Here is a 10419-nt window from a genome sequence, read left to right on the forward strand (position 1 = left end):
ACCCCCGCCATACATGTGAGTGCAGGGGAATCCGACCCAACGGGGAACACCTGGGGAGTTAACGCTCTCTCTCCCTCCCCATAATGACACAGGTGTATGCAATCATCGGGGGGAAGCAGTGCTTGGCAGACACGGAGCGAAAGGATGTGGACCAGCCAGAATCTACATCCAAGTGTCTATATTGAATGTCTTTGTAATAATGTTATGACCGCCAACATCTGCGTATATTAAAATGTATCTTCTGTACACGCCTCCCTAGATAAGCAAGGTGCGTAGCCGTAAGTCAAACCTTTTGCCCAACAGCAGTGACTAACAAGGAAGTCTCCTATTTAGGGTAAAGTTCGGTTGTTTGTAATTTAGTAATTTATCCCATTTAAGTGCAAATTGGCCTATTTTTGTTGTTAATCTACTGTACATTTTTGTAAATTTTTTGTTATTCATTTACCAAAAAGAAAGAAAAAGCAACAATATAAAGAGTCAAAACACCAGCTTGTCATTTTCTCCACCATCCCGCTTTGCTTTATTTTATTTTACAGTAGGCAGATGGATGCCTTTCCAAATCATGAACAATCATTTGAATTTTCCTTAAGTGGACTTCAATCAAGAAACAACTGAAGGATGTTCAATGCAAACAGGATGCAACTGAGTTCAATAGCTAGCATCTGAATGCATACAGCATGTAAATGTGAAATGTTTTAGTTTTTTTATAAATTTGCTAATAATTCTGAAAATCAGTTTTTGCTTTGTCAGTATGGAGTATTTATATTAAAAAAAATATATATTATCATCCATTAGAACATAGCTGTAACAAATGTGGAAGAGTGCAGGGGGCTGAATACTTTGAATGCACTGTGGGTGGTCAGCACTACCTTGTTTGGTTAACGTCGCTAGTATGGGAGCTTTTAGAACAGAAGTGACATAAAAGTTGCTTGCCCAATTATATTTCTAGGAAAATCTGTGAAGGTACACGTGCTATAACAGAACTGTACATATACAATAATATATTTTATATAGTATGTATCATATGTCATCATGATGAGGGGAAGACATATGAGTGTCAATCAGTGGATGTCTGCTTGTTCCAACAGAGGCTAATGATGGGAGGACTGTAATAATAACCGCTAGAATGAAGGGAATGAAATAGTGTCAAACATGGAATCCATGTATTTCATACCATTCTGTTAATTACTTTTTGCTCTACTATCTACTAAGCCTGTTCTACACAATTAAGGTGTCCCCAGCCATCTTTGGTTTGTATTAAGCCTAAGTGGGGTTGATTATACATTGTCAACAGTGTGAACTCTGCCATATTCACATTATGAGTCAACTGGCAGATAAAAGCAAGGGTTGAATAGCAGATAAATTATAATTCAAGATGTCATACGCTAACACCTACTGAAAACCTACAGATTTTTCGGTAATTACTATCCGTTTTCCAAATGACAAATATGAATCTATTGAAGCCCATGTCTCTATGGTTAAAAGTGGTCCAAGAGAAAAATCCAAAAAAACAGAATCAACATTAACATATTCATTCAGAAAACCCAGCAAATACAGTTTTTGAAGAATATTTCCAAACTCCCAACTCTATGTGAGTTTGATGGTGAGGACTTAGGTCCTGTCAACAGACGTCTTCAGCGTGTGCACTGACATCTGAACCTGCCATAAAAGCACTGAGCATCCTTAGACCTGTTCATTAAACATGAAGCCTTACAAGCACAATACCACTAACCTACAGTATCTTAAAGCGTCTACAATCTTGCCTATTTTAAATACAAAAGACTGCCTTCAGTCCACATGCTAGGGAAAATAAATAAGGCAAGGGCGCTTTGTGAAAGCACCTTCCTCTTAAGTATAGGCGCTTTTGGTTCAGTTTATTTCAGCACAAGCTAGTTAGATTCCTGGACAGTCCTTAGGGCTGTAATTAAACATTTATATTATCTTGAAGCTTTCAGGGGTGAAATGTCACATGGACATTTTGGAGGCTCTCAGACAAAGACTGTCAGACCATGTGCTCCAGTTGGTTTCCCCCTGAGACTAGTCAACACACAGGCCTCCCGCTCTGCATCATCTCTTTTAGAATCCTGATATGGAAGGGAAAGAAGAATGGACTTATTCTTGGTCCTGTTTGTCTGTTTTACGGACAGAATGGTAATCACAGGCCACTGCAGCCGGCATCATTTGTGGTTGCAAGTCTGAAGCTTATGAACAAGTGCGTTCCTTGTATATTGTTGGAAATAACACTGCTACTTTGAAGGCACTTTGAAACCACACATAACTCAAGATAGCCCGATTCATAAAAATTATGCAAAATGAGTGTGCATTTCAGTTGTAATATCATTCATTCTGTGGTGTTTTTTTTTTCCTAAAGTTTTTTCTAAAGTTTCTAAAGTTCAACATAATACTAAAGGTCCCCACATAGTTGGTTCTGCATAATATTTAATTCATAAAATTACTGTATCTTTGATGTGTCTAGGTGGTTTAATACATCCACAACATAATGACTAACATTCCCATGCTGAAATACACTGAATGTATACTTTATTATTGTCACCCAATTACCAATCCCTTCTCATTTATATTATCCATTCAAAATAGCTTAATAGTTAGGGACCTAATAGCTGAAATGTCATACTTGTTGGACCAAACTTACATAATATACAGACTGAGAAAATGTACAGCCCTGTAACTTCACACAGAATCTGCAGTGGATATAAAAAGTCTACACACCCCTGTTAAAATGCCAGGTTTTTGTGTAAAAGAATGAGACAAAGATAAATCATGTCAGAAAATTTTTCACCTTTAATGTGACCTATAACGTGAACAATTATATTGAAAAACAGATCTTTGAGGGGGAAAAATACAATAAAGAAAACTCACAATAACTTGGTTGCATAAGTGTGCACACCCTTAAACTAATACTTTGTTAAAGCACTTTAGATTTTATTACAGCACTCAGTCTTTTTGGGTAGAAGTCTATTAGCATGGCACATCTTGACGTCGCTCCAAATCCTTCATATTGCGAGGACATCTCCTTTGTACAGCCCTCTTCAGATCACCCCACAGATGTTGAATTGGATTCAGGTCTGGGCTCTGGCTGGGCCATTCCAAAATGTAAATTTTCTTCTGGTGAAGCCATGCTTTTGTTGATTTGGATGTGTGTTTTTGCAAACTTCAGCTGGACTTGGATGTCCTGACTGATATCTTTCAACAATGAGATCCCTCTGATGCTTTGGAAGCTATCTGTGGACCATGGCTTTTGCTCTGAGATGCAACTAAGAAAATGTCAGGAAAATCGTACTAGAACAGCTAAACGTTATTTGTGATTAATCAGAGTCACTTTAAATGATGGCAGGTGTGTAATGACTATTTAACATGAGTTTGAATGTGATTGGTTAATTCTGAACACAGCCACATCCCCAGTTATAAAACTGGTTGCACACTTATGCAACCAGTTTTTTGATTTTCCCCCTCAATTTCTTTTCAATTATAGGTCACATTAAGAGTGAAATAAGTTCTGACATGATTTATCTTTTGTCTCATTCTTTTACATCACAAGAACCTGGCATTTTAACAGAGGTGTGTAGACTTTTTATATCCACTGTATGTAAAATATGTATATGTGTATATGTAAAAGTTTAAGCCAAATCCAACTCCTGAATTAATGTGGGTATGCCTTAAAATCTAGATGTTAATTTTTAATCAGTTTGTATGGAATATGTGTGGATTTGTTTTTCAGTGATAATGAAGAATAGCTTGAGTATATAAACCACAAAAAAGCAAATCCCCTGAAGTTTATTTGGCTTCCTTTGTGTTGAAACTTTTTTTATTGACTAGTGATTTTTTTTTGCACAGTAACGTCACACAAGTATTTGCTGATAAGACAGTTTGCTTTGCATTGAAGGGGGTAATTGAATTTTGGTTTTATCAGAGTCAAATGTTCCAGTAGCATAATCAAACTGAATTGTTTGTAAAACCCCATCCGTCAGCTAGAAACAAATGTGAAAGTGCACATGACAGCAGGAAGTCTAAGCTACAAGATGACATTGTTATTTGTCATCACTGACTTACTCGCTTGATGAGATCAGATTAAATCTCACAAAGAAAACTTTTACAACTGTTTGGCCCACAAAGGAATAATTAGTCAATGGAGTTAGTGAATTCTTATTAACACAGGTGTGATTTTGTTCCTCTGTGACCTACATACGCTTCAGATTAGCTGTTATTTGAAGGTAGGCATGTCCATTTATTTTTCAGTATAGCTGTTCAATTACTGATAAAAGCATGGAAAAAGGAAAATTATCAAATATGGCTCTACTAGTTTCAGACATACAGTTCAAGTCACAGCTTGGTAGGTACTCTATTCACTGAACACTATATTTAGGCGGATAACTCATAAACGTAGCTGAAACAGTTAGTCAAAGAAAAATAATGGGAGTAGCGCTGGAGTCACCAGTGAAATAAAAGCATGTCAATCACCAACAAGGCGGGCTCACATATTACTGTTCAAATGCCACAAGTCATCAAGTCCTCTAAACACTTCAAGGTTCTCAGATTTTTTGGGACTAGCTTGAAACAATGTTACATGAAGTAAAATATGTATACATAGTAAAATGATATACATTTACCAAACTTTCATGAAAATCTATACATTTTCATATCAAACCCCAACAACATAATGGGCAGATGCAAAAATGATTAATTATAAATTATTGAATTAAAGGTTGTCCATTGCCGCATACAAATTTGTTCTGAATAAAATCTGATCCAAAAATTATTCTCATTTTCTTATTGTTTATTTGGATACCCATTGGCTTTTGCCAAAGCAGCAACTACTCTTTGTTTGTGTCCAGAGAAAAGACACCAGAAATAAATAACACAACACTGATATGTTTATATATCCAAACATTCTCAAACAACTAAAATACAATAAAAATGAAAATATATACAGATTGTATTCATCACCTTACTTGTTGTGCCATGAAATGTTTTAAAATGTGATTTTGCTATTGCTTTAGTTATTAAGGGTGGAAAGGAATTTCATTTTATGTATAATACCACTGGTGATTTAAACTACAAAAGCACAATTGCTTCAGCACAATTAACGGATAGCGCAATATAGCCTATTGATCATTGTTCAGCACCAAGGACAGCGCTATATAGTCAATTGATCACTGTTCAGCACCAAGGATAGCGTTATATAACTTATTGGTTATAGTTCAGCACCAAGGACAGTGCTATATAGCTCTGTGCTGGAGGGAAGATTAGAAGAAGAAAAGCTACAATAACTGCTGGACCTAGGCAGTAATGTCACGCACTGTTAATTTTAGCACTCAATTTTGTCCAGTTTTAGTCAATTTGACTCAAATATATTTCAATTTTAGACACATTTATATCATTTGACTAAACATTTCATCTAGTTATTGTCAAAATGATGAAAACATTGAGCCATTTTAGTCAACAAAATTGGACACATTTTAGTCCAATCACAGTTATGGCTTCATTAACCTATAGTAGACTCAACATATCACCATACCAGGTCAAAGGAACATAGGGGAGAACAGAAGATTCAAAAACATTTGGATAGTTAATAAATTAGGGTATACCCACGTCTCCAGGCACCACAACACGCCTGTGTGTATATATTGAGATGATGCACATCATGGAGAAAAAAAACACTGACAATGTCTGTTTCCAAAATCCTTCTATCCAGCTATCATAGCTATATTTGATTATTGTCACAAAGATAATTTTGGCTAGTCTTGTTTTTGTCAACCAAAATGAAAAGTATATATTTTTTTTTCTGTTTCAATTTAGTCAGATATCGTCTCGTCAACTGCCACTGAAGAATAGTTATTTAACGAATATTTTCATTACTATTTTTGTGAACAAAATTAACACTGATGTCATGTTGGGAAGGCTGGTTGCTGGTGAAGACATGCTGCTGCTATCTACGAGCGGCTGCAGCGTTTTATCTATGGAGGTGCTGAATATGATCGCTTCCTCTCCAGCTTGTCTAAAAAAGGATGTAATCTTTAGGTGTTTTACGGGAGCTTGTACAATACTATTGCTGCACTTCTGAGCATCGCTTGCATATTTATTTTATTCATGTCTACCAACATATGTCAAAATGTAATGATTAGCAATTTTGAAAGCAACGTAGGCCATTGTTACCAGATTCAGGAATTTCCATTTCACTCTCAATGTCCGTTTCTTTTTGGATGGGGGGGTCTCCAATATGACTATAAAGTGAAGACTGTCAATTTGAGAGTATTTTAATACTCTACATTCCAAATTATAGCATATTTATAGAACATAATCCATTCATTTTAGGGTGCCAAATGTATTTGGACAGATTAAAATTATGTAAAATAAAGTAGTCATGTTTAGTATGCACATCCTTTGCATGCATTTATTGCTTACAGTTTGAAAATCATAGACATCCATTATGGAATCCACCCACACCTCTTTCAACAGTGTCTAGTTTAGGTCTGCATCTGTCTGCATCTGGGGTAAACTGCAATGCATTGTAAAGTATGAAAAAGGCTGCGATGTGCCTTCCACTTAGATCCTACGTGGCTAAAATGTAAGACTTGATGATGGTAGATTATGTCAATCAGGTGTGTGAGTGCTAGGGCAACATTTGAATCAGGTTTGTGAGTGCTAGGGCAACATTTGAATCAGGTTTGTGAGTGCTAGGGCAACATTTGAATCAGGTTTGTGAGTGCTAGGGCAACATTTGAATCAGGTGTGTGAGTGCTAGGGCAACATTTGAATCAGGTTTGTGAGTGCTAGGGCAACATTTGAATCAGGTGTGTGAGGGCTAGGGCAACATTTGAATCAGGTGTGTGAGTGCTAGGGCAACATTTGAATCAGGTGTGTGAGTGCTAGGGCAACATTTGAATCAGGTTTGTGAGTGCTAGGGCAACATTTGAATCAGAGGTGTGAGTGCTAGGGCAACATTTGAATCAGGTTTGTGAGTGCTAGGGCAACATTTGAATCAGGTGTGTGAGTGCTAGGGCAACATTTGAATCAGGATGTGAGTGCTAGGGAAACATTTGCATCAGGTGTGTGAGTGCTAGGGCAACATTTGAATCAGGTGTGTGAGTGCTAGGGCAACATTTGAACCAGGTGTGTAAGTGGTAGGGCAACATTTGAATCAGGTGTGTAAGTGGTAGGGCAACATTTGAATCAGGTGTGTAAGTGGTAGGGCAACATTTGAATCAGGTGTGTAAGTGGTAGGGCAACATTTGAATCAGGTGTGTAAGTGGTAGGGCAAAAACATGGGTCCCGAGGACCAGGATTAGGAAACAATGCTCTAGATCATGACTCTAATTAGATCAAGTTCGCCTGATGTCTATTTTTCCAAGCAGAAATGCTGTGAGCCAGGAATAGCTCCTAGGAATGTAATTTCTGGTTCTACAGAGAAGCCCTCCTAATGATCATACAGATTGCTGTGTGACAAACTGAGATTAGTCCTCCAATAGAGCCAGACACTTTGATTAGTTTGCCTTCAGCCTACAACAAAGGAGGTACGCCAAACATCTGACAGTTAACAGTGAAGCTCTCAAACATACAGGAAATAAGAATCCCCCACTGATATTGGCCAAATCTTTTCTTTTTTTTTATCGCATCAAGCATGTGTTCAGCATGCATCCTACAGCACAATGCTACAGCTATTGATATACAAGAACCCTGTCAATGAAGCACATAAACAAAAGATTATGAGAATTAAAAATACAATTATTTAAAACATAACCTGTGGAGGTGTCCCTAATGTCTACGACTTCCCTGCCTTAGTAGGTTCTGCAACTGCTTCAAATATTGTAGGACATTAAAATTCCATCGCCTTTCAGAGGCTGTCCCTAGGTAACACTATTTTCTCTCCTTTGAGTTTGGGTCATTATCACTGGCAACTCATTCTGTGCAATCTTAAATGCAATCTGCAGTTTATGGTTTCCAGCTGTGAGAGACTTCCCTTTTAACCTCTTCACACTGTAAGGAGATAGTTTGTGTGTGTATGTGTGGTATGTGTGTGTGTGTTCATGTGCACCATCTGGCTCACAACAAACATCTAAATGAAAAATTCTATGTTACTCTGTTTTCCTATATACGTACATTAATACATTATTAAGATATCATGTGTGACATTGTGAATTTCTTCACTACCTGTTCTGGTATTTCACTGGTAGAAACATGCCATCTACAGTGGATATAAAAAGTATACACACCCCTGTTTAAATGCCAGGTTTTTGAGATGTAATCTCATTCTTTTACATCACAAGAACCTGGCAATTTAACAGGGGTGTGTAGACTTTTTATATCCACTGTATATTTCCTGTTTGTATGCAAATCACAAAATCCAGATTTCATAACAATTTCAAAGAATTTCAATCATCACAAGCATCAATTTTTTTATCCGCAAAAAGGACTAGCTTTCTAGTGAGCTCGCAAAAATCTGCACTCTGAGCTCACAAGTACTGCGCCCTGTTTTGAAAAGCCCACCTTTTTGTGAGAACATAGATTGACAAGAAAGAAGTACTCCAGCCAGGTTTGAATTTGGATAAAGCTAGAGAATTCCAATGGTTCTATTGAACAAGAACAACCGTATTAATGCTGGTCTGTCCAACCAACGTCTCACCACGGTGAGGGAGAGGATCAGGACTCTATTGAGAGCACTCAAGAATACCTCCAGCCACTGCAGGAATATTCCGGATAAAGACAGATGGGCCAACCCACCCCTGCTCAGCTGTTTCCCATCAGGCCCAATGATGAGCACTATGAGGAGAGCTCACCCAAGGTAGGAGTGGGATTTAAAAGGCGTACCATTTTTATCTGCCTCATGACAGAAGAAGAGGACATAGATGCTGTCCTGTGTTAAGGACTGCCCGACAAGGCCGGGGAAGGAGGCAGCATGCCAGTGAAGCTGGCCATGTTTGAGACACTTGATAATAAAATGTCCTCAGCCACACACCCACCGCCTGTCTCTGTGCCCTTGCTCTGCCCACGCTACAAAATCGACACACCACTAGTGCGTTCAAGCAATCGGGGAAACACATTCGCAACAATATCTGCTAAAAAACATGACTCAGTTCATTTTTCTATCAGACAATCACCCAATGATGTCATTAGTTGAACTGTCCAGGGACAAAATGTAATGAGCATAATTATGTCTGAAACACCTCCCATCACTCATAATAATCTAGGCAGACTAATAACAGTGAGGGATTTTCCTTTTAACACCTTCAGCAAAATGTGTGAAGCATACCAGCACTCTACCTCATTACCAGCCATCTCAACCAGCTAGTTTGTTGTCACCCATTTTAATAAGCAGCCATGATAGTGTGTCCCTTGATTACTATACCTGTGAGTTCCATCCACTGTTTTGCTGACATGCAGTATCAGTCAAAAGGTTGGACACGCTTACCCATTAAAGTACCAGTCAAAACGTTTGGACATGAAAGTTACAAAAAAGAATGTGCACAAGCTGCAGAAATGCCCCCAGTATAAACATAAACCCACCCCGTCGCCCCCACCCCCGAAGAAAAACAATGCACGCAGTCAGTGCAACAGTTGACCATGCACATGCTTTTAAGTGGAAGTGTAAATTAACCTTCAGGATTATTGAAGTAGAATTTCAAATGTCATTACTTTTTTAAAGGACACGAAATGCTCAAATGTGTATGTGTTAGCATACACAGCATGTGTTATCAGTATTGCACTGATAAAGGAGGCTGTTATAGGAACCTGGAAGGACTGTTAGTCAACTAGTCAACAAAGCCCTGCTACAAGTATTGGTCAAAATGAGAACCTCACTCTAGCCACCCCTGAACAACATCAGGAACATTCAATGCACCACAGAGCACAACATCATGAACCAACTTTGTCTTACACAAGAATGTTCATGGATGTGTGCTTTTGGTGAGACTACCTGTCTCAATAATCGTTTCACTTCAGATTGACAAGGTCGTCATGTTGAAAAATGTACAAGTCCACAGTATATTCATGTTCAAGGTACAAATACACACACACAAACACTGATACAAAGAGTGGTTAAGCACACCCACACACTAATTCTCAAGGCTGATCCTCACAAATTATAGTAGTTTAACACTTTCCGATAAGAGTAAATGAAATGGCATTTACAAACGCAGTAGTTGACATGAACAAATGACAAACAAAGACGATACAAACCTTTAATAATGATAACCCTTCCTTTATTAATGATTTACAATTGCATTAACTAACAATGTGTACAGAAATGTGTTCATGTTGACACAGGGCATAAACTCATGTGATTTTTTGTAGAAGATCACAGTTTGTACTGTAATTTGTTAATGTAGATACAGGACATCCATTCATGTGGCTAGTTGTTTGTATGAACAACAGGCTAAGTAACACAAATTATTCATATGATAA

Source organism: Esox lucius, chromosome 12 (assembly GCF_011004845.1).
Source record: "Esox lucius isolate fEsoLuc1 chromosome 12, fEsoLuc1.pri, whole genome shotgun sequence".
Taxonomy (NCBI): domain Eukaryota; kingdom Metazoa; phylum Chordata; class Actinopteri; order Esociformes; family Esocidae; genus Esox; species Esox lucius.